Here is an 18,521-nt window from a genome sequence, read left to right on the forward strand (position 1 = left end):
GTCTGCCCGTGTGTCTCTCCACAGCTCCCTCCGGAAAAAGCCCACCCTTTGCCACTTCGCCACGGCCGAGAGTGGGAGCGGGGTCGTGGGCTGGGACCGGTTCGCTGGGCTGGCTAGACACCAGGCGCCGGGAACTTTGCTCGGCAGTTGGCGTGGGGGCAAGGGTGGCGTTGCTGTGTCTAAGGGGCCGTGCCGGCTCAATGGTGGCTCCCAGTGGCTTCGGGCCAACTGCCGTTGGGCAGGCGGGCCGGCCAGGCCGTGGCTGGGCTGCGCCTAGCACTGTGTGGATTGACAGGGTGGGGAATGCACAAGGGACCGAGGGCCACAGGCCCTTAAGCCTCCGGGGCCAAGTCCTGTGAGCGTTGAGCGGCTCTGGGGCGGAGGGCCAAGCGCCTACAGGCCTGGAGGGTCCCGCCTGACCTGAGCTGCGAAGTCGCCCACAACTCCACCACCCCCGGGCCCTCGAGGCCTCCTGTCGCTTGCCTGGGCGGACGGCAGGGCCGTGCCGGAGAGGGTTGGCTGCCGGGCTGGCGGTAAGTCGCCAGCACCAGCGAAGCTAAGCCTCAAGAGGCACACCGTGGCCCCCGCTGCATTCTACGGCCACACCTCCCTGAACGCACCACACCTCGTCTGATCTCGGAAGCTAATCAGGGTCTGGCCTGTTTCGTACCTGGATGGGAGACCACATGGGAATACCGAGTGCTGTAGGCTTTTTTGCCTCCCGCTCCGCCTTGACATTTAGTGGCCCGCGGCCGAGGCCGCCTCCGCCCCCGCTGAGCACCGCTGCAGGCCTCACCTCCTCACGTCCCTCCCAACACAGCGCGCCGGAGGGATCGCTCCCCGCCGAGCTGGCTGGACATGCGGCCAGAATGCGGCCCTGGAAGGCAGCCGCCACCCCAGCCGCTCCCGTGGTGGCTGGCCCGGACCCAGACTCCGCCGCAGGCCGGGGTGCCGTCCGTGCGGCCCGCGAGGCCCTCGACCTGCACTTGGCCGCCCCCACCGGAGCCCAGCCGCGCCGCAGCCCCCTGTCTGCCCGTGTGTCTCTCCACAGCTCCCTCCGGAAAAAGCCCCCCCCTCCGCCGTTTCGCCACGGCCGGGGGCGGGAGCGGGGGCGGGGGCCGGGGCCGCTTCTCCGGGCCTGCCGGCCACCAGGGCCGGGGTCCTGTGCTCGGCGGGCGGCGTGGGGGCAAGGGGGGGCCTTGCTGGGGCTAAGGGGCCGTGCCCACTCCATGGTGGCTCCCAGTGGCTTCGGGCCAGCTGCTGCCCGGCCGGAGGGCCGGCCCGGCCGTGGCCGGGCTGCGCCTAACTCCGCGTGGGCGGGCAGGGGGGGATGCCCAAGGGACCGCGGCCGCCGGGCCCTGAAGCCTCCGGGGCCGCGTCCCTGTGAGCGTCGAGCGGGATCTGCGGCGGGGCGCCAAGCGCCGACGGGCCTGGAGCGTCCCGCCCGCCCTGGGCTGCGAGGTGGCCCACCACTCCGCCACCCCCGGGTCCCCGAGGCCTCCTGTCGCCTGCCTGGGCGGGCGGCAGGGCCCTGCCGGAGAGGGCTGGCCGCCGGCATGGCGGTAAGGCGCAGGCGACATCGAAGCTGGGCCTCAAGAGGCACCGCGCGGGCCCCTCCTGCGTCTACGGCCATACCACCCTGAACGCGCCCGATCTCGTCTGATCTCGGAAGCTAAGCAGGGTCGGGCCTGGTTAGTACTTGGATGGGAGACCGCCTGGGAATACCGGGTGCTGTAGGCTTTTTGCCTCCCGCTCCGCCTTCTCCTTTAGTCGCCCGCCGCCTCCGCCCCCGCCCCCGCCCCCGCCCCCGCCGGGCACCGCTGCAGGCCCCACCTCCTCCGGCCCCTCCCACCACAGCGCGCCAGAGGGGGCGCTCTCCGCCTGCCTGGCCGGCCAGGCGGCCAGAAGGCGGCCCTGGAAGGCAGCCGCATCCCAGCCGCTCCCAGGGTGGCTGGCCTGAACCCAGACTCCGCCTCAGGCCCGGGTGCCGGCCGTGCGGCCCGCGAGCCCCTTGACCTGCACCTGGCCGCCCCCACTAGCGCCCAGCCCCGGCGCAGCCACCTATCTGCCGGTGTGTCTCTCCACAGCTCCCTCCGGAAAAAGCCCCCCCTCCGCCGTTTCGCCACGGCCGAGTGCGGGAGCGGGGTCGTGGGCCAGGACTCGTTCTCCGAACCGGCCGACCACTAGGCACCGGGAACAGTGCTCGGCAGTTGGCGTGGATGCAAGTGTGGCCTTGCTGGCTGTAATGGGCCATGCCAACACAATGGTGGCTCCCAGTGGATTCGGGGCAACTGCCGTCGGGCAGGAGGGCCGGCCCGGCCACGGCTAGGTTGTGCCTAGCACTGCGTGAGTGGACAGGGTTGGTAATGCCCGAGGGACCTAGGGCCAAGGGACATTAAGCCTCCGGGGCCACGTCCTTGTGAGCATCAAGCGGGACCTGGGGCGGAGCGCCAAGCACCTACGGGCCTGGAGGATCCCGCCTGACCTGAGCTGCGAGGTCGCCCTTGACTATGCAACCCCTGGGTCCCTGAGGCCTCCTGTCGCCAGCCTGGGCGGGCGGCAGGGCCTTGCTGAAGAGGGCTGACCGCCGAGCAGGGAGCAAGTCGCCAGCACCAGCGAAGCAAAGCCTCAAGAGGCACCCCGTGGCCCCGGCTGCCCTCTAAGGCCATACCACCCTGAACGTGCCCCATCTCGTCTGATCGCGGAAGCTAAGCAGGGTCGGGCCTGGTTAGTACTTGGATGGGAGACCGCCTGGGAATACCGGGTGCTGTAGGCTTTTTGCCTCCCGCTCCGCCTTCTCCTTTAGTCGCCCGCCGCCTCCGCCGCCGCCCCCGCCCCCGCCGAGCAGCGCTGCAGGCCCCACCTCCTCCGGCCCCTCCCACCACAGCGCGCCAGAGGGGGCGCTCCGCGCCGGCCTGGCCGGCCAGGCGGCCAGAAGGCGGCCCTGGAAGGCAGCCGCCACCCCAGCCGCTCCCGTGGTGGCTGGCCCGGACCCAGACTCCGCCGCAGGCCGGGGTGCCGTCCGTGCGGCCCACGAAGCCCTCGACCTGCACTTGGCCGCCCCCACCGGAGCCCAGCCGCGCCGCAGCCCCCTGTCTGCCCGTGTGTATCTCCACAGCTCCCTCCGGAAAAAGCCCACCCTCCGCCGTTTCGCCACGGCCGGGGGCGGGAGCGGGGGCGGGGGCTGGGACCGGTTCGCTGGGCGGGCTAGACACCAGGCGCCGGGTCCTGTGCTCGGCGGGTGGCGTGGGGGCAAGGGTGGCCTTGCTGGGGCTAAGGGGCCGTGCCGGCTCAATGGTGGCTCCCAGTGGGTTAAGGGCCGACTGCCGTCGGGCAGGAGGGCCGGCCAGGCCGTGGCTGGGCTGCGCCTAGCACTGTGTGGATTGACAGGGTGGGGAATGCACAAGGGACCGAGGGCCACAGGCCCTTAAGCCTCCGGGGCCAAGTCCTGTGAGCGTTGAGCGGCTCTGGGGCGGAGGGCCAAGCGCCTACAGGCCTGGAGGGTCCCGCCTGACCTGAGCTGCGAAGTCGCCCACAACTCCACCACCCCCGGGCCCTCGAGGCCTCCTGTCGCTTGCCTGGGCGGACGGCAGGGCCGCGCCGGAGAGGGTTGGCTGCCGGGCTGGCGGTAAGTCGCCAGCACCAGCGAAGCTAAGCCTCAAGAGGCACACCGTGGCCCCCGCTGCATTCTACGGCCACACCTCCCTGAACGCACCACACCTCGTCTGATCTCGGAAGCTAATCAGGGTCTGGCCTGTTTCGTACCTGGATGGGAGACCACATGGGAATACCGAGTGCTGTAGGCTTTTTTGCCTCCCGCTCCGCCTTGACATTTAGTGGCCCGCGGCCGAGGCCGCCTCCGCCCCCGCTGAGCACCGCTGCAGGCCTCACCTCCTCACGTCCCTCCCAACACAGCGCGCCGGAGGGATCGCTCCCCGCCGAGCTGGCTGGACATGCGGCCAGAATGCGGCCCTGGAAGGCAGCCGCCACCCCAGCCGCTCCCGTGGTGGCTGGCCCGGACCCAGACTCCGCCGCAGGCCGGGGTGCCGTCCGTGCGGCCCGCGAGGCCCTCGACCTGCACTTGGCCGCCCCCACCGGAGCCCAGCCGCGCCGCAGCCCCCTGTCTGCCCGTGTGTCTCTCCACAGCTCCCTCCGGAAAAAGCCCCCCCTCCGCCGTTTCGCCACGGCCGGGGGCGGGAGCGGGGGCGGGGGCCGGGGCCGCTTCTCCGGGCCTGCCGGCCACCAGGGCCGGGGTCCTGTGCTCGGCGGGCGGCGTGGGGGCAAGGGGGGGCCTTGCTGGGGCTAAGGGGCCGTGCCCACTCCATGGTGGCTCCCAGTGGCTTCGGGCCAGCTGCTGCCCGGCCGGAGGGCCGGCCCGGCCGTGGCCGGGCTGCGCCTAACTCCGCGTGGGCGGGCAGGGGGGGATGCCCAAGGGACCGCGGCCGCCGGGCCCTGAAGCCTCCGGGGCCGCGTCCCTGTGAGCGTCGAGCGGGATCTGCGGCGGGGCGCCAAGCGCCGACGGGCCTGGAGCGTCCCGCCCGCCCTGGGCTGCGAGGTGGCCCACCACTCCGCCACCCCCGGGTCCCCGAGGCCTCCTGTCGCCTGCCTGGGCGGGCGGCAGGGCCCTGCCGGAGAGGGCTGGCCGCCGGCATGGCGGTAAGGCGCAGGCGCCAGCGAAGCTGGGCCTCAAGAGGCACCGCGCGGGCCCCTCCTGCGTCTACGGCCATACCACCCTGAACGCGCCCGATCTCGTCTGATCTCGGAAGCTAAGCAGGGTCGGGCCTGGTTAGTACTTGGATGGGAGACCGCCTGGGAATACCGGGTGCTGTAGGCTTTTTGCCTCCCGCTCCGCCTTCTCCTTTAGTCGCCCGCCGCCTCCGCCCCCGCCCCCGCCCCCGCCCCCGCCGGGCACCGCTGCAGGCCCCACCTCCTCCGGCCCCTCCCACCACAGCGCGCCAGAGGGGGCGCTCTCCGCCTGCCTGGCCGGCCAGGCGGCCAGAAGGCGGCCCTGGAAGGCAGCCGCATCCCAGCCGCTCCCGGGGTGGCTGGCCTGAACCCAGACTCCGCCTCAGGCCCGGGTGCCGGCCGTGCGGCCCGCGAGCCCCTTGACCTGCACCTGGCCGCCCCCACTAGCGCCCAGCCCCGGCGCAGCCACCTATCTGCCGGTGTGTCTCTCCACAGCTCCCTCCGGAAAAAGCCCCCCCTCCGCCGTTTCGCCACGGCCGGGGGCGGGAGCGGGGGCGGGGGCCGGGGCCGGTGCTCCGGGCCGGCCGGCCACAAGGCGCCGGGTCCTGTGCTCGGCGGGTGGCGTGGGGGCAAGGGTGGCCTTGCTGGGGCTAAGGGGCCGTGCCGACTCAATGGTGGCTCCCAGTGGGTTAAGGGCCGACTGCCGTCGGGCAGGAGGGCCGGCCCGGGCTGCGGCTGGGCTGCGCCTAGCGCCGCGTGGGCGGGCAGAGGGGAGGCCCAAGGGACCGCGGGCCCCGGGCCCTGAAGCCTCCGGGGCCACGTCCCTGTGAGCGACGTGCGGGATCTGGGGCGGGGCGCCAAGCGCCGAACGGTTTGGTGGGTCCCGCCCGCCCTGGGCTGGGAGGTCGCCGAACCCTCCGCCACCCCCCTGGTACCCGAGGCCGCCGTTGCCCTGCCTGGGCGGGCGGCGGGGCCCTGCCGGGGCGGGCTGGCCGCTGGGCTGGCGGGGAGGCGCAAGCGCCAGCGAAGCTGGGCCTCAAGAGGCACTCCGCGGGCCCCTCTTAACGTCTACGGCCATACCACCCTGAACGCGCCCGAACTCGTCTGATCTCGGAAGCTAAGCAGGGTCGGGCCTGGTTAGTACTTGGATGGGAGACCGCCTGGGAATACCGGGTGCTGTAGGCTTCTTGCCTCCCGCTCCGCCTTCTCCTTTAGTCGCCCGCCGCCTCCGCCCCCGCCCCCGCCCCCGCCGGGCAGCGCTGCAGGCCCCACCTCCTCCGGCCCCTCCCACCACAGCGCGCCAGAGGGGGCGCTCCGCGCCGGCCTGGCCGGCCAGGCGGCCAGAAGGCGGCCCTGGAAGGCAGCCGCCACCCCAGCCGCTCCCGTGGTGGCTGGCCCGGACCCAGACTCCGCCGCAGGCCGGGGTGCCGTCCGTGCGGCCCACGAAGCCCTCGACCTGCACTTGGCCGCCCCCACCGGAGCCCAGCCGCGCCGCAGCCCCCTGTCTGCCCGTGTGTCTCTCCACAGCTCCCTCCGGAAAAAGCCCACCCTTTGCCACTTCGCCACGGCCGAGAGTGGGAGCGGGGTCGTGGGCTGGGACCGGTTCGCTGGGCTGGCTAGACACCAGGCGCCGGGAACTTTGCTCGGCAGTTGGCGTGGGGGCAAGGGTGGCGTTGCTGTGTCTAAGGGGCCGTGCCGGCTCAATGGTGGCTCCCAGTGGCTTCGGGCCAACTGCCGTTGGGCAGGCGGGCCGGCCAGGCCGTGGCTGGGCTGCGCCTAGCACTGTGTGGATTGACAGGGTGGGGAATGCACAAGGGACCGAGGGCCACAGGCCCTTAAGCCTCCGGGGCCAAGTCCTGTGAGCGTTGAGCGGCTCTGGGGCGGAGGGCCAAGCGCCTACAGGCCTGGAGGGTCCCGCCTGACCTGAGCTGCGAAGTCGCCCACAACTCCACCACCCCCGGGCCCTCGAGGCCTCCTGTCGCTTGCCTGGGCGGACGGCAGGGCCGCGCCGGAGAGGGTTGGCTGCCGGGCTGGCGGTAAGTCGCCAGCACCAGCGAAGCTAAGCCTCAAGAGGCACACCGTGGCCCCCGCTGCATTCTACGGCCACACCTCCCTGAACGCACCACACCTCGTCTGATCTCGGAAGCTAATCAGGGTCTGGCCTGTTTCGTACCTGGATGGGAGACCACATGGGAATACCGAGTGCTGTAGGCTTTTTTGCCTCCCGCTCCGCCTTGACATTTAGTGGCCCGCGGCCGAGGCCGCCTCCGCCCCCGCTGAGCACCGCTGCAGGCCTCACCTCCTCACGTCCCTCCCAACACAGCGCGCCGGAGGGATCGCTCCCCGCCGAGCTGGCTGGACATGCGGCCAGAATGCGGCCCTGGAAGGCAGCCGCCACCCCAGCCGCTCCCGTGGTGGCTGGCCCGGACCCAGACTCCGCCGCAGGCCGGGGTGCCGTCCGTGCGGCCCGCGAGGCCCTCGACCTGCACTTGGCCGCCCCCACCGGAGCCCAGCCGCGCCGCAGCCCCCTGTCTGCCCGTGTGTCTCTCCACAGCTCCCTCCGGAAAAAGCCCCCCCTCCGCCGTTTCGCCACGGCCGGGGGCGGGAGCGGGGGCGGGGGCCGGGGCCGCTTCTCCGGGCCTGCCGGCCACCAGGGCCGGGGTCCTGTGCTCGGCGGGCGGCGTGGGGGCAAGGGGGGGCCTTGCTGGGGCTAAGGGGCCGTGCCCACTCCATGGTGGCTCCCAGTGGCTTCGGGCCAGCTGCTGCCCGGCCGGAGGGCCGGCCCGGCCGTGGCCGGGCTGCGCCTAACTCCGCGTGGGCGGGCAGGGGGGGATGCCCAAGGGACCGCGGCCGCCGGGCCCTGAAGCCTCCGGGGCCGCGTCCCTGTGAGCGTCGAGCGGGATCTGCGGCGGGGCGCCAAGCGCCGACGGGCCTGGAGCGTCCCGCCCGCCCTGGGCTGCGAGGTGGCCCACCACTCCGCCACCCCCGGGTCCCCGAGGCCTCCTGTCGCCTGCCTGGGCGGGCGGCAGGGCCCTGCCGGAGAGGGCTGGCCGCCGGCATGGCGGTAAGGCGCAGGCGCCAGCGAAGCTGGGCCTCAAGAGGCACCGCGCGGGCCCCTCCTGCGTCTACGGCCATACCACCCTGAACGCGCCCGATCTCGTCTGATCTCGGAAGCTAAGCAGGGTCGGGCCTGGTTAGTACTTGGATGGGAGACCGCCTGGGAATACCGGGTGCTGTAGGCTTTTTGCCTCCCGCTCCGCCTTCTCCTTTAGTCGCCCGCCGCCTCCGCACCCGCCCCCGCCCCCGCCCCCGCCGGGCACCGCTGCAGGCCCCACCTCCTCCGGCCCCTCCCACCACAGCGCGCCAGAGGGGGCGCTCTCCGCCTGCCTGGCCGGCCAGGCGGCCAGAAGGCGGCCCTGGAAGGCAGCCGCATCCCAGCCGCTCCCGGGGTGGCTGGCCTGAACCCAGACTCCGCCTCAGGCCCGGGTGCCGGCCGTGCGGCCCGCGAGCCCCTTGACCTGCACCTGGCCGCCCCCACTAGCGCCCAGCCCCGGCGCAGCCACCTATCTGCCGGTGTGTCTCTCCACAGCTCCCTCCGGAAAAAGCCCCCCCTCCGCCGTTTCGCCACGGCCGGGGGCGGGAGCGGGGGCGGGGGCCGGGGCCGGTGCTCCGGGCCGGCCGGCCACAAGGCGCCGGGTCCTGTGCTCGGCGGGTGGCGTGGGGGCAAGGGTGGCCTTGCTGGGGCTAAGGGGCCGTGCCGACTCAATGGTGGCTCCCAGTGGGTTAAGGGCCGACTGCCGTCGGGCAGGAGGGCCGGCCCGGGCTGCGGCTGGGCTGCGCCTAGCGCCGCGTGGGCGGGCAGAGGGGAGGCCCAAGGGACCGCGGGCCCCGGGCCCTGAAGCCTCCGGGGCCACGTCCCTGTGAGCGACGTGCGGGATCTGGGGCGGGGCGCCAAGCGCCGAACGGTTTGGTGGGTCCCGCCCGCCCTGGGCTGGGAGGTCGCCGAACCCTCCGCCACCCCCCTGGTACCCGAGGCCGCCGTTGCCCTGCCTGGGCGGGCGGCGGGGCCCTGCCGGGGCGGGCTGGCCGCTGGGCTGGCGGGGAGGCGCAAGCGCCAGCGAAGCTGGGCCTCAAGAGGCACTCCGCGGGCCCCTCTTAACGTCTACGGCCATACCACCCTGAACGCGCCGGAACTCGTCTGATCTCGGAAGCTAAGCAGGGTCGGGCCTGGTTAGTACTTGGATGGGAGACCGCCTGGGAATACCGGGTGCTGTAGGCTTCTTGCCTCCCGCTCCGCCTTCTCCTTTAGTCGCCCGCCGCCTCCGCCCCCGCCCCCGCCCCCGCCGGGCAGCGCTGCAGGCCCCACCTCCTCCGGCCCCTCCCACCACAGCGCGCCAGAGGGGGCGCTCCGCGCCGGCCTGGCCGGCCAGGCGGCCAGAAGGCGGCCCTGGAAGGCAGCCGCCACCCCAGCCGCTCCCGTGGTGGCTGGCCCGGACCCAGACTCCGCCGCAGGCCGGGGTGCCGTCCGTGCGGCCCACGAAGCCCTCGACCTGCACTTGGCCGCCCCCACCGGAGCCCAGCCGCGCCGCAGCCCCCTGTCTGCCCGTGTGTCTCTCCACAGCTCCCTCCGGAAAAAGCCCACCCTTTGCCACTTCGCCACGGCCGAGAGTGGGAGCGGGGTCGTGGGCTGGGACCGGTTCGCTGGGCTGGCTAGACACCAGGCGCCGGGAACTTTGCTCGGCAGTTGGCGTGGGGGCAAGGGTGGCGTTGCTGTGTCTAAGGGGCCGTGCCGGCTCAATGGTGGCTCCCAGTGGCTTCGGGCCAACTGCCGTTGGGCAGGCGGGCCGGCCAGGCCGTGGCTGGGCTGCGCCTAGCACTGTGTGGATTGACAGGGTGGGGAATGCACAAGGGACCGAGGGCCACAGGCCCTTAAGCCTCCGGGGCCAAGTCCTGTGAGCGTTGAGCGGCTCTGGGGCGGAGGGCCAAGCGCCTACAGGCCTGGAGGGTCCCGCCTGACCTGAGCTGCGAAGTCGCCCACAACTCCACCACCCCCGGGCCCTCGAGGCCTCCTGTCGCTTGCCTGGGCGGACGGCAGGGCCGCGCCGGAGAGGGTTGGCTGCCGGGCTGGCGGTAAGTCGCCAGCACCAGCGAAGCTAAGCCTCAAGAGGCACACCGTGGCCCCCGCTGCATTCTACGGCCACACCTCCCTGAACGCACCACACCTCGTCTGATCTCGGAAGCTAATCAGGGTCTGGCCTGTTTCGTACCTGGATGGGAGACCACATGGGAATACCGAGTGCTGTAGGCTTTTTTGCCTCCCGCTCCGCCTTGACATTTAGTGGCCCGCGGCCGAGGCCGCCTCCGCCCCCGCTGAGCACCGCTGCAGGCCTCACCTCCTCACGTCCCTCCCAACACAGCGCGCCGGAGGGATCGCTCCCCGCCGAGCTGGCTGGACATGCGGCCAGAATGCGGCCCTGGAAGGCAGCCGCCACCCCAGCCGCTCCCGTGGTGGCTGGCCCGGACCCAGACTCCGCCGCAGGCCGGGGTGCCATCCGTGCGGCCCGCGAGGCCCTCGACCTGCACTTGGCCGCCCCCACCGGAGCCCAGCCGCGCCGCAGCCCCCTGTCTGCCCGTGTGTCTCTCCACAGCTCCCTCCGGAAAAAGCCCCCCCTCCGCCGTTTCGCCACGGCCGGGGGCGGGAGCGGGGGCGGGGGCCGGGGCCGCTTCTCCGGGCCTGCCGGCCACCAGGGCCGGGGTCCTGTGCTCGGCGGGCGGCGTGGGGGCAAGGGGGGGCCTTGCTGGGGCTAAGGGGCCGTGCCCACTCCATGGTGGCCCCAGTGGCTTCGGGCCAGCTGCTGCCCGGCCGGAGGGCCGGCCCGGCCGTGGCCGGGCTGCGCCTAACTCCGCGTGGGCGGGCAGGGGGGGATGCCCAAGGGACCGCGGCCGCCGGGCCCTGAAGCCTCCGGGGCCGCGTCCCTGTGAGCGTCGAGCGGGATCTGCGGCGGGGCGCCAAGCGCCGACGGGCCTGGAGCGTCCCGCCCGCCCTGGGCTGCGAGGTGGCCCACCACTCCGCCACCCCCGGGTCCCCGAGGCCTCCTGTCGCCTGCCTGGGCGGGCGGCAGGGCCCTGCCGGAGAGGGCTGGCCGCCGGCATGGCGGTAAGGCGCAGGCGCCAGCGAAGCTGGGCCTCAAGAGGCACCGCGCGGGCCCCTCCTGCGTCTACGGCCATACCACCCTGAACGCGCCCGATCTCGTCTGATCTCGGAAGCTAAGCAGGGTCGGGCCTGGTTAGTACTTGGATGGGAGACCGCCTGGGAATACCGGGTGCTGTAGGCTTTTTGCCTCCCGCTCCGCCTTCTCCTTTAGTCGCCCGCCGCCTCCGCACCCGCCCCCGCCCCCGCCCCCGCCGGGCACCGCTGCAGGCCCCACCTCCTCCGGCCCCTCCCACCACAGCGCGCCAGAGGGGGCGCTCTCCGCCTGCCTGGCCGGCCAGGCGGCCAGAAGGCGGCCCTGGAAGGCAGCCGCATCCCAGCCGCTCCCGGGGTGGCTGGCCTGAACCCAGACTCCGCCTCAGGCCCGGGTGCCGGCCGTGCGGCCCGCGAGCCCCTTGACCTGCACCTGGCCGCCCCCACTAGCGCCCAGCCCCGGCGCAGCCACCTATCTGCCGGTGTGTCTCTCCACAGCTCCCTCCGGAAAAAGCCCCCCCTCCGCCGTTTCGCCACGGCCGGGGGCGGGAGCGGGGGCGGGGGCCGGGGCCGGTGCTCCGGGCCGGCGGCCACAAGGCGCCGGGTCCTGTGCTCGGCGGGTGGCGTGGGGGCAAGGGTGGCCTTGCTGGGGCTAAGGGGCCGTGCCGACTCAATGGTGGCTCCCAGTGGGTTAAGGGCCGACTGCCGTCGGGCAGGAGGGCCGGCCCGGGCTGCGGCTGGGCTGCGCCTAGCGCCGCGTGGGCGGGCAGAGGGGAGGCCCAAGGGACCGCGGGCCCCGGGCCCTGAAGCCTCCGGGGCCACGTCCCTGTGAGCGACGTGCGGGATCTGGGGCGGGGCGCCAAGCGCCGAACGGTTTGGTGGGTCCCGCCCGCCCTGGGCTGGGAGGTCGCCGAACCCTCCGCCACCCCCCTGGTACCCGAGGCCGCCGTTGCCCTGCCTGGGCGGGCGGCGGGGCCCTGCCGGGGCGGGCTGGCCGCTGGGCTGGCGGGGAGGCGCAAGCGCCAGCGAAGCTGGGCCTCAAGAGGCACTCCGCGGGCCCCTCTTAACGTCTACGGCCATACCACCCTGAACGCGCCGGAACTCGTCTGATCTCGGAAGCTAAGCAGGGTCGGGCCTGGTTAGTACTTGGATGGGAGACCGCCTGGGAATACCGGGTGCTGTAGGCTTCTTGCCTCCCGCTCCGCCTTCTCCTTTAGTCGCCCGCCGCCTCCGCCCCCGCCCCCGCCCCCGCCGGGCAGCGCTGCAGGCCCCACCTCCTCCGGCCCCTCCCACCACAGCGCGCCAGAGGGGGCGCTCCGCGCCGGCCTGGCCGGCCAGGCGGCCAGAAGGCGGCCCTGGAAGGCAGCCGCCACCCCAGCCGCTCCCGTGGTGGCTGGCCCGGACCCAGACTCCGCCGCAGGCCGGGGTGCCGTCCGTGCGGCCCACGAAGCCCTCGACCTGCACTTGGCCGCCCCCACCGGAGCCCAGCCGCGCCGCAGCCCCCTGTCTGCCCGTGTGTCTCTCCACAGCTCCCTCCGGAAAAAGCCCACCCTTTGCCACTTCGCCACGGCCGAGAGTGGGAGCGGGGTCGTGGGCTGGGACCGGTTCGCTGGGCTGGCTAGACACCAGGCGCCGGGAACTTTGCTCGGCAGTTGGCGTGGGGGCAAGGGTGGCGTTGCTGTGTCTAAGGGGCCGTGCCGGCTCAATGGTGGCTCCCAGTGGCTTCGGGCCAACTGCCGTTGGGCAGGCGGGCCGGCCAGGCCGTGGCTGGGCTGCGCCTAGCACTGTGTGGATTGACAGGGTGGGGAATGCACAAGGGACCGAGGGCCACAGGCCCTTAAGCCTCCGGGGCCAAGTCCTGTGAGCGTTGAGCGGCTCTGGGGCGGAGGGCCAAGCGCCTACAGGCCTGGAGGGTCCCGCCTGACCTGAGCTGCGAAGTCGCCCACAACTCCACCACCCCCGGGCCCTCGAGGCCTCCTGTCGCTTGCCTGGGCGGACGGCAGGGCCGTGCCGGAGAGGGTTGGCTGCCGGGCTGGCGGTAAGTCGCCAGCACCAGCGAAGCTAAGCCTCAAGAGGCACACCGTGGCCCCCGCTGCATTCTACGGCCACACCTCCCTGAACGCACCACACCTCGTCTGATCTCGGAAGCTAATCAGGGTCTGGCCTGTTTCGTACCTGGATGGGAGACCACATGGGAATACCGAGTGCTGTAGGCTTTTTTGCCTCCCGCTCCGCCTTGACATTTAGTGGCCCGCGGCCGAGGCCGCCTCCGCCCCCGCTGAGCACCGCTGCAGGCCTCACCTCCTCACGTCCCTCCCAACACAGCGCGCCGGAGGGATCGCTCCCCGCCGAGCTGGCTGGACATGCGGCCAGAATGCGGCCCTGGAAGGCAGCCGCCACCCCAGCCGCTCCCGTGGTGGCTGGCCCGGACCCAGACTCCGCCGCAGGCCGGGGTGCCGTCCGTGCGGCCCGCGAGGCCCTCGACCTGCACTTGGCCGCCCCCACCGGAGCCCAGCCGCGCCGCAGCCCCCTGTCTGCCCGTGTGTCTCTCCACAGCTCCCTCCGGAAAAAGCCCCCCCCTCCGCCGTTTCGCCACGGCCGGGGGCGGGAGCGGGGGCGGGGGCCGGGGCCGCTTCTCCGGGCCTGCCGGCCACCAGGGCCGGGGTCCTGTGCTCGGCGGGCGGCGTGGGGGCAAGGGGGGGCCTTGCTGGGGCTAAGGGGCCGTGCCCACTCCATGGTGGCTCCCAGTGGCTTCGGGCCAGCTGCTGCCCGGCCGGAGGGCCGGCCCGGCCGTGGCCGGGCTGCGCCTAACTCCGCGTGGGCGGGCAGGGGGGGATGCCCAAGGGACCGCGGCCGCCGGGCCCTGAAGCCTCCGGGGCCGCGTCCCTGTGAGCGTCGAGCGGGATCTGCGGCGGGGCGCCAAGCGCCGACGGGCCTGGAGCGTCCCGCCCGCCCTGGGCTGCGAGGTGGCCCACCACTCCGCCACCCCCGGGTCCCCGAGGCCTCCTGTCGCCTGCCTGGGCGGGCGGCAGGGCCCTGCCGGAGAGGGCTGGCCGCCGGCATGGCGGTAAGGCGCAGGCGACATCGAAGCTGGGCCTCAAGAGGCACCGCGCGGGCCCCTCCTGCGTCTACGGCCATACCACCCTGAACGCGCCCGATCTCGTCTGATCTCGGAAGCTAAGCAGGGTCGGGCCTGGTTAGTACTTGGATGGGAGACCGCCTGGGAATACCGGGTGCTGTAGGCTTTTTGCCTCCCGCTCCGCCTTCTCCTTTAGTCGCCCGCCGCCTCCGCCCCCGCCCCCGCCCCCGCCCCCGCCGGGCACCGCTGCAGGCCCCACCTCCTCCGGCCCCTCCCACCACAGCGCGCCAGAGGGGGCGCTCTCCGCCTGCCTGGCCGGCCAGGCGGCCAGAAGGCGGCCCTGGAAGGCAGCCGCATCCCAGCCGCTCCCAGGGTGGCTGGCCTGAACCCAGACTCCGCCTCAGGCCCGGGTGCCGGCCGTGCGGCCCGCGAGCCCCTTGACCTGCACCTGGCCGCCCCCACTAGCGCCCAGCCCCGGCGCAGCCACCTATCTGCCGGTGTGTCTCTCCACAGCTCCCTCCGGAAAAAGCCCCCCCTCCGCCGTTTCGCCACGGCCGAGTGCGGGAGCGGGGTCGTGGGCCAGGACTCGTTCTCCGAACCGGCCGACCACTAGGCACCGGGAACAGTGCTCGGCAGTTGGCGTGGATGCAAGTGTGGCCTTGCTGGCTGTAATGGGCCATGCCAACACAATGGTGGCTCCCAGTGGATTCGGGGCAACTGCCGTCGGGCAGGAGGGCCGGCCCGGCCACGGCTAGGTTGTGCCTAGCACTGCGTGAGTGGACAGGGTTGGTAATGCCCGAGGGACCTAGGGCCAAGGGACATTAAGCCTCCGGGGCCACGTCCTTGTGAGCATCAAGCGGGACCTGGGGCGGAGCGCCAAGCACCTACGGGCCTGGAGGATCCCGCCTGACCTGAGCTGCGAGGTCGCCCTTGACTATGCAACCCCTGGGTCCCTGAGGCCTCCTGTCGCCAGCCTGGGCGGGCGGCAGGGCCTTGCTGAAGAGGGCTGACCGCCGAGCAGGGAGCAAGTCGCCAGCACCAGCGAAGCAAAGCCTCAAGAGGCACCCCGTGGCCCCGGCTGCCCTCTAAGGCCATACCACCCTGAACGTGCCCCATCTCGTCTGATCGCGGAAGCTAAGCAGGGTCGGGCCTGGTTAGTACTTGGATGGGAGACCGCCTGGGAATACCGGGTGCTGTAGGCTTTTTGCCTCCCGCTCCGCCTTCTCCTTTAGTCGCCCGCCGCCTCCGCCGCCGCCCCCGCCCCCGCCGAGCAGCGCTGCAGGCCCCACCTCCTCCGGCCCCTCCCACCACAGCGCGCCAGAGGGGGCGCTCCGCGCCGGCCTGGCCGGCCAGGCGGCCAGAAGGCGGCCCTGGAAGGCAGCCGCCACCCCAGCCGCTCCCGTGGTGGCTGGCCCGGACCCAGACTCCGCCGCAGGCCGGGGTGCCGTCCGTGCGGCCCACGAAGCCCTCGACCTGCACTTGGCCGCCCCCACCGGAGCCCAGCCGCGCCGCAGCCCCCTGTCTGCCCGTGTGTATCTCCACAGCTCCCTCCGGAAAAAGCCCACCCTCCGCCGTTTCGCCACGGCCGGGGGCGGGAGCGGGGGCGGGGGCTGGGACCGGTTCGCTGGGCGGGCTAGACACCAGGCGCCGGGTCCTGTGCTCGGCGGGTGGCGTGGGGGCAAGGGTGGCCTTGCTGGGGCTAAGGGGCCGTGCCGGCTCAATGGTGGCTCCCAGTGGGTTAAGGGCCGACTGCCGTCGGGCAGGAGGGCCGGCCAGGCCGTGGCTGGGCTGCGCCTAGCACTGTGTGGATTGACAGGGTGGGGAATGCACAAGGGACCGAGGGCCACAGGCCCTTAAGCCTCCGGGGCCAAGTCCTGTGAGCGTTGAGCGGCTCTGGGGCGGAGGGCCAAGCGCCTACAGGCCTGGAGGGTCCCGCCTGACCTGAGCTGCGAAGTCGCCCACAACTCCACCACCCCCGGGCCCTCGAGGCCTCCTGTCGCTTGCCTGGGCGGACGGCAGGGCCGCGCCGGAGAGGGTTGGCTGCCGGGCTGGCGGTGAGTCGCCAGCACCAGCGAAGCTAAGCCTCAAGAGGCACACCGTGGCCCCCGCTGCATTCTATGGCCACACCTCCCTGAACGCACCACACCTCGTCTGATCTCGGAAGCTAATCAGGGTCTGGCCTGTTTCGTACCTGGATGGGAGACCACATGGGAATACCGAGTGCTGTAGGCTTTTTTGCCTCCCGCTCCGCCTTGACATTTAGTGGCCCGCGGCCGAGGCCGCCTCCGCCCCCGCTGAGCACCGCTGCAGGCCTCACCTCCTCACGTCCCTCCCAACACAGCGCGCCGGAGGGATCGCTCCCCGCCGAGCTGGCTGGACATGCGGCCAGAATGCGGCCCTGGAAGGCAGCCGCCACCCCAGCCGCTCCCGTGGTGGCTGGCCCGGACCCAGACTCCGCCGCAGGCCGGGGTGCCGTCCGTGCGGCCCGCGAGGCCCTCGACCTGCACTTGGCCGCCCCCACCGGAGCCCAGCCGCGCCGCAGCCCCCTGTCTGCCCGTGTGTCTCTCCACAGCTCCCTCCGGAAAAAGCCCCCCCCTCCGCCGTTTCGCCACGGCCGGGGGCGGGAGCGGGGGCGGGGGCCGGGGCCGCTTCTCCGGGCCTGCCGGCCACCAGGGCCGGGGTCCTGTGCTCGGCGGGCGGCGTGGGGGCAAGGGGGGGCCTTGCTGGGGCTAAGGGGCCGTGCCCACTCCATGGTGGCTCCCAGTGGCTTCGGGCCAGCTGCTGCCCGGCCGGAGGGCCGGCCCGGCCGTGGCCGGGCTGCGCCTAACTCCGCGTGGGCGGGCAGGGGGGGATGCCCAAGGGACCGCGGCCGCCGGGCCCTGAAGCCTCCGGGGCCGCGTCCCTGTGAGCGTCGAGCGGGATCTGTGGCGGGGCGCCAAGCGCCGACGGGCCTGGAGCGTCCCGCCCGCCCTGGGCTGCGAGGTGGCCCACCACTCCGCCACCCCCGGGTCCCCGAGGCCTCCTGTCGCCTGCCTGGGCGGGCGGCAGGGCCCTGCCGGAGAGGGCTGGCCGCCGGCATGGCGGTAAGGCGCAGGCGCCAGCGAAGCTGGGCCTCAAGAGGCACCGCGCGGGCCCCTCCTGCGTCTACGGCCATACCACCCTGAACGCGCCCGATCTCGTCTGATCTCGGAAGCTAAGCAGGGTCGGGCCTGGTTAGTACTTGGATGGGAGACCGCCTGGGAATACCGGGTGCTGTAGGCTTTTTGCCTCCCGCTCCGCCTTCTCCTTTAGTCGCCCGCCGCCTCCGCCCCCGCCCCCGCCCCCGCCCCCGCCGGGCACCGCTGCAGGCCCCACCTCCTCCGGCCCCTCCCACCACAGCGCGCCAGAGGGGGCGCTCTCCGCCTGCCTGGCCGGCCAGGCGGCCAGAAGGCGGCCCTGGAAGGCAGCCGCATCCCAGCCGCTCCCGGGGTGGCTGGCCTGAACCCAGACTCCGCCTCAGGCCCGGGTGCCGGCCGTGCGGCCCGCGAGCCCCTTGACCTGCACCTGGCCGCCCCCACTAGCGCCCAGCCCCGGCGCAGCCACCTATCTGCCGGTGTGTCTCTCCACAGCTCCCTCCGGAAAAAGCCCCCCCTCCGCCGTTTCGCCACGGCCGGGGGCGGGAGCGGGGGCGGGGGCCGGGGCCGGTGCTCCGGGCCGGCCGGCCACAAGGCGCCGGGTCCTGTGCTCGGCGGGTGGCGTGGGGGCAAGGGTGGCCTTGCTGGGGCTAAGGGGCCGTGCCGACTCAATGGTGGCTCCCAGTGGGTTAAGGGCCGACTGCCGTCGGGCAGGAGGGCCGGCCCGGGCTGCGGCTGGGCTGCGCCTAGCGCCGCGTGGGCGGGCAGAGGGGAGGCCCAAGGGACCGCGGGCCCCGGGCCCTGAAGCCTCCGGGGCCACGTCCCTGTGAGCGACGTGCGGGATCTGGGGCGGGGCGCCAAGCGCCGAACGGTTTGGTGGGTCCCGCCCGCCCTGGGCTGGGAGGTCGCCGAACCCTCCGCCACCCCCCTGGTACACGAGGCCGCCGTTGCCCTGCCTGGGCGGGCGGCGGGGCCCTGCCGGGGCGGGCTGGCCGCCGGGCTGGCGGGGAGGCGCAAGCGCCAGCGAAGCTGGGCCTCAAGAGGCACTCCGCGGGCCCCTCTTAACGTCTACGGCCATACCACCCTGAACGCGCCCGAACTCGTCTGATCTCGGAAGCTAAGCAGGGTCGGGCCTGGTTAGTACTTGGATGGGAGACCGCCTGGGAATACCGGGTGCTGTAGGCTTCTTGCCTCCCGCTCCGCCTTCTCCTTTAGTCGCCCGCCGCCTCCGCCCCCGCCCCCGCCCCCGCCGGGCAGCGCTGCAGGCCCCACCTCCTCCGGCCCCTCCCACCACAGCGTGCCAGAGGGGGCGCTCCGCGCCGGCCTGGCCGGCCAGGCGGCCAGAAGGCGGCCCTGGAAGGCAGCCGCCACCCCAGCCGCTCCCGTGGTGGCTGGCCCGGACCCAGACTCCGCCGCAGGCCGGGGTGCCGTCCGTGCGGCCCACGAAGCCCTCGACCTG

General features: G+C 73.6%; 10 non-coding genes and 8 pseudogenes across 10 annotated transcripts; all 18 read left to right on the top strand.

Moving 5' to 3' along the window:
• The first annotated feature begins 592 nt into the window (after window positions 1–592).
• Window positions 593–711, top strand: LOC133083261 (5S ribosomal RNA; annotated as a pseudogene).
• Window positions 712–1,621: 910 nt separating this feature from the next.
• Window positions 1,622–1,740, top strand: LOC133083075 (5S ribosomal RNA). Its single transcript, XR_009699139.1, has one exon. It is a non-coding gene; the product is annotated as a 5S ribosomal RNA (ribosomal RNA).
• Window positions 1,741–2,657: 917 nt separating this feature from the next.
• Window positions 2,658–2,776, top strand: LOC133083174 (5S ribosomal RNA; annotated as a pseudogene).
• A 911-nt stretch (window positions 2,777–3,687) lies between these two features.
• LOC133083262 (5S ribosomal RNA) lies at window positions 3,688–3,806 on the top strand (annotated as a pseudogene).
• A 909-nt stretch (window positions 3,807–4,715) lies between these two features.
• LOC133083076 (5S ribosomal RNA) lies at window positions 4,716–4,834 on the top strand. The gene has a single exon (XR_009699140.1). It is a non-coding gene; the product is annotated as a 5S ribosomal RNA (ribosomal RNA).
• Window positions 4,835–5,752: 918 nt separating this feature from the next.
• Window positions 5,753–5,871, top strand: LOC133083088 (5S ribosomal RNA). Its single transcript, XR_009699152.1, has one exon. It is a non-coding gene; the product is annotated as a 5S ribosomal RNA (ribosomal RNA).
• A 910-nt stretch (window positions 5,872–6,781) lies between these two features.
• On the top strand, window positions 6,782–6,900 carry LOC133083263 (5S ribosomal RNA; annotated as a pseudogene).
• A 909-nt stretch (window positions 6,901–7,809) lies between these two features.
• LOC133083077 (5S ribosomal RNA) lies at window positions 7,810–7,928 on the top strand. The gene has a single exon (XR_009699141.1). It is a non-coding gene; the product is annotated as a 5S ribosomal RNA (ribosomal RNA).
• A 918-nt stretch (window positions 7,929–8,846) lies between these two features.
• On the top strand, window positions 8,847–8,965 carry LOC133083101 (5S ribosomal RNA). Its single transcript, XR_009699164.1, has one exon. It is a non-coding gene; the product is annotated as a 5S ribosomal RNA (ribosomal RNA).
• A 910-nt stretch (window positions 8,966–9,875) lies between these two features.
• On the top strand, window positions 9,876–9,994 carry LOC133083264 (5S ribosomal RNA; annotated as a pseudogene).
• Window positions 9,995–10,902: 908 nt separating this feature from the next.
• LOC133083078 (5S ribosomal RNA) lies at window positions 10,903–11,021 on the top strand. Its single transcript, XR_009699142.1, has one exon. It is a non-coding gene; the product is annotated as a 5S ribosomal RNA (ribosomal RNA).
• Window positions 11,022–11,938: 917 nt separating this feature from the next.
• Window positions 11,939–12,057, top strand: LOC133083102 (5S ribosomal RNA). Its single transcript, XR_009699165.1, has one exon. It is a non-coding gene; the product is annotated as a 5S ribosomal RNA (ribosomal RNA).
• Window positions 12,058–12,967: 910 nt separating this feature from the next.
• LOC133083265 (5S ribosomal RNA) lies at window positions 12,968–13,086 on the top strand (annotated as a pseudogene).
• Window positions 13,087–13,996: 910 nt separating this feature from the next.
• On the top strand, window positions 13,997–14,115 carry LOC133083079 (5S ribosomal RNA). Its single transcript, XR_009699143.1, has one exon. It is a non-coding gene; the product is annotated as a 5S ribosomal RNA (ribosomal RNA).
• Window positions 14,116–15,032: 917 nt separating this feature from the next.
• LOC133083176 (5S ribosomal RNA) lies at window positions 15,033–15,151 on the top strand (annotated as a pseudogene).
• A 911-nt stretch (window positions 15,152–16,062) lies between these two features.
• On the top strand, window positions 16,063–16,181 carry LOC133083271 (5S ribosomal RNA; annotated as a pseudogene).
• A 910-nt stretch (window positions 16,182–17,091) lies between these two features.
• LOC133083080 (5S ribosomal RNA) lies at window positions 17,092–17,210 on the top strand. The gene has a single exon (XR_009699144.1). It is a non-coding gene; the product is annotated as a 5S ribosomal RNA (ribosomal RNA).
• Window positions 17,211–18,128: 918 nt separating this feature from the next.
• Window positions 18,129–18,247, top strand: LOC133083089 (5S ribosomal RNA). Its single transcript, XR_009699153.1, has one exon. It is a non-coding gene; the product is annotated as a 5S ribosomal RNA (ribosomal RNA).
• The last annotated feature ends 274 nt before the right edge of the window (window positions 18,248–18,521 follow it).

Source organism: Eubalaena glacialis, unplaced genomic scaffold, assembly GCF_028564815.1.
Source record: "Eubalaena glacialis isolate mEubGla1 unplaced genomic scaffold, mEubGla1.1.hap2.+ XY scaffold_248_1, whole genome shotgun sequence".
Taxonomy (NCBI): domain Eukaryota; kingdom Metazoa; phylum Chordata; class Mammalia; order Artiodactyla; family Balaenidae; genus Eubalaena; species Eubalaena glacialis.